This window comes from Octopus bimaculoides, chromosome 9, assembly GCF_001194135.2.
Source record: "Octopus bimaculoides isolate UCB-OBI-ISO-001 chromosome 9, ASM119413v2, whole genome shotgun sequence".
NCBI lineage: Eukaryota > Metazoa > Mollusca > Cephalopoda > Octopoda > Octopodidae > Octopus > Octopus bimaculoides.
This window is the reverse complement of record NC_068989.1, coordinates 3,420,044-3,424,099: the sequence shown is the minus strand read 5'-3', so window position 1 is coordinate 3,424,099 and position 4,056 is coordinate 3,420,044.

Sequence of the window (4,056 nt, the reverse complement as noted above, 5' to 3'; positions counted from 1 at the left end):
CACACACACACACACACTGCAAAAGGATGAAAGGCAAAGTTGACCTTGGCATGAGGTCCTGACCTTGGCAGGAAGAAATGCCACTAAGCATTTTCTCTGATGTGCTAATGATTCAGTCAGCTCCCCCAAAACAACAACAACAACAACAATAATAATAATAATAATAATAATAATAGCAACATGTTCATATGACTTCTTAATATATTCTTCACTTGAGTAGCCAAGTGTGGTGGTGTGTGAAACATTCAAGACACAAATGTCATTTTACTTCAGTTCCATAACCAACATTTATTTCTTCTTGCTCTTTTTCTTCTTCTCTTGTCTGTTTTATTTTTAGGCTGTTCAAAGCTAACAAGAGGAGAATAAGTTTTAACAAGACATGTTTCAATTCTCAAGTAATTATTTAGCCTCAGTTTTAGCCATGATCAAAGACAATCCAACAATGACTATCCCGTCTTTTTCTTATGTGCAGGGAATCCAAGGGCGCGCTTAAGATTGTTGGATGTGATTTGATGAAAATTTGACTGCTGTTTCTAGCAGGTTGAATGACTTTGTAAGTAGTTTCTCCCCTTGCTGGCTCAGCTTCACATAATTAGTCAAGCGTGGTATTGTGTGAATCCATGCAACAAATAAAGATTTTTTTTAGTTCAAATACAGAACAAATGTTATCTTTAAAATATTTTATGTGCAACACAGTGTGAATTAAAAGGGTTTGAAAAAAATTCAGATTCAGTGTATTCTTTCTTGTTCAAAGATGTAATTTAAGGAAGACTTAGCTGCTATTTCTAGCAAGGAGATCAACCACCTTAAATTTCCTCATTTGCACAGGTTTTGCTTCTGGGTTACATTGTTGAATCATGTCCTGTTTGACCCTTTAGCATTCATGTTATTCTGCCAAATGTAATGCTTATTTATTCACATTGTTTTGAATTAATTATCATATTGTAGCTTGAAAATTTCAATGGCATGTTTATATATTTTCCAAATGACATAGTGAGGTAGGTGTGAGAGGTTAGATCTGGCCATTTTTAACATAAAACAGGTAGAATATTTGCAGTGGGTGTGGCTTGATGAAATGCTAATGGGTTATGGTTTGCATTCACCAAAACTACATCCAATTTTTTGCTACCTGAATCATCATCATTATCATCATCACTGAATAGGTGCAGGAGTGGCTGTGTGGTAAGTAGTTTGCTTACCGACCACATGGTTCTGGGTTCAGTCTCACTGCATGGCACCTTGGGCAAGTATCTTCTGCTATAGCCTCAGGCCGACCAAAGCCTTGTAAGTGGATTTGGTAGACGGAAACTGAAAGGAGCCCATCATGTATGTGTGTGTGTGTGTGTGTGTGTGTGTGTGTGTGTGAGAGAGAGAGAGTCTGTCCTCCTACCATCACTTAACAACCGATGCTTGTGTGTTTACGTCCCTGTAACTTAGCAGTTCGGCACAAGAGACTGATAGGATAAGTACTAGACTTACAAAAGACTCAAGTCCTGGGGTTCATTTGTTCGACTAAAGGTGGTGCTCCAGCATGGCCACAGTCAAATGACTGAAATAAATGAAAGAATGCACAGACAGACAGACACACATTTCCACACATGTGTATTCATAGATATGTATATATGATTTTTTTCTGTGTTTTGTCTTGTGGGATTTAAAGCAACATACACACATTTGGCATACAATTGATACATCCTCATTATATTAAATCCTTTTTAATGCTATTTAGGATTATCTCTTGCAATCAATACTCCATTTGTAACCTTGATTTTACATCTCACATTTGCCGACAGCTCCCATTAACTTTACAATGTCGTTGATGAGTACTGCAGATTTCTTAATTCAATATTACAAGGTAACAGCTGCTATTTTTTTTATTGTTCAGTCTTAGATCTGCTTTGATCCTGTAAATCTACATTCAAAATTCTTCCCATCATGATTGTCCCATGTTATTTTCGGATATAATGTTGTCTTGGGTGTCATTATTTGTTTGGTCCTTTATTTTTAAAAGATGATAGTGTGTTATTTGGTGGATATTTGACTGCTATTTCTTGCACTTCATACAACTATGTATAGACTTCCTTGTTATTGTTGCTGTTTAGCACCAGGTTAGCTTGATTCGATGGGTCTATAATCAAGGTCATCCTTATTCCGTATCATTTTCAGGGTTTCCCAAGACAACATTATTTGGTGTGTCTGTCATTGTTTTAAGATATTAAGAGTGTCATTTGAGGGAGATTTGGCTGCTATTTGTATCTGCTCTAAGAACCATGTTGAACAAAGTGTCTGTCGTTTTTAAGACAGTAGGGTATCATTTGAAGGATTTGGCTGTTATTTCTGTCTGATCCAACATCCATGTCAAAGCTCCCATATTGGTCCCCTTCTTTTGTTATTGTTGTCACTTAACCCCATGTTAAGGAAAGTGTGTGTGTGTGTGTGTGTGTGTGTATGAGAAAGAAAGAGAGAGACTGTGTATGAGGTGTGTGTGTGTGAAAGGGGAGTGTGTGTGAGAGAGACAGAATGCATGAGAAAGTGTGTGTATGTGTGAGAGAGAGAAAGAGAGTGTGTGTGTGCTTGTTTATATTGATGTACTCAGTGCAGTGAACAAAAGTATCACTGAGTTACATCCCTTTATGCTAAGGTGGACTTAGTCATTCAATGAATAGCAATCAATAACATAATTACCAGACTAAGTATTGAGGCCAATATAATTCGATTAAAACCCTTGAAACTAGCATCAAGGGCAAGGCAGGGCGGGGCAGAGCAGGGCAAGGCTGCAGTCAAAACAAGCAAGTAAAAGAAAGGACTAAAGGAAGTGTACTTTAGTATACAGACATACTTGTACACATATGAATGTGTGTGTGTGTGTTGTGTTTGCTTATATGCACTGAAGTGAATCTATATAGAGTTTCCTTTGTGTGTATGTGGTCTCCTGTGTATGTACTAGTGTTTGTATATTTGCACATATATATTGATGTGTATGTACCTGTGTGTATATATATATATATGTGTGTGTGTGTGTAATTATGTACAACAATAACTTTGTGTCTGCGTGTTTGCATTCATATACTAACGTTTGTGTTTCATAATGTGTTTGTGTGTGAATAAAAAGAATATTCTGTGCTCTTCTTTGTCACTAAATTTTTACATATTCACGTGATATTTGATTGCGTAATAGACTTGCTCTCTCACACACACACACACACACACACACACACACACACATACACACACATTTTTTTTTACATCTTTTGTTTCCTTCCTTTTTCTGTAACCTTTGCCATTGAAATGGTAGATTCTATTGAAATTACCAAGGAAACCTGATGTAAGATGCAGTTATGTAGTTACATTAACATGCACCTGTCTTTTCCTGGAACAAACTGGATCACATGGGAAGTAGTGGCAAGTGGCAGCCTGCATTAATAAACATTGGCTCAAGTGTTCCCCACACAACTCTCTTCCTTTCAACAGAAGAAAACTAGTAGCTATGTGTGTGTGTGTGTAGATTTGTCTATCCCAAATCTACATACCTACTTACCTACATCCCCCACATAGATAAATCTGTTCATTATCTGTTTATTTATAACTCTTTTTATCCCTCTATCTCGTGTGTGCAGGGAGGGTGTGTGTGTGTGCATATGTATGTGTATATATATATATATATATATATATATATATATATATATATATATATATATATATATATATATGGTTGGCATTAGGAAGGGCATCCAGCTGTAGAAACTCTGCCAAATTAGATTGGAGCCTGATGTTGCCATCCGGTTTCACCAGTCCTCAGTCAAATCATCCAACCCATGCTAGCATGGAAAGCGGACGTTAAACGATGATGATGATGATGATGATTGGGTCATCCCATAAATAATGCGGTTTTTTTTTTTGTACTGCTTTTATTTTTCAAACATAAGATAAACAAAGTTCTTTTTTAATCTGAAATACACTCTCCTTCATTTTCTACAATCTATCTGGTAGACTTACAAGGCCCTTCTCCCAAAATCCACTTGACCGTGACGAAAAATACTCCTCCAGTACTGTTCT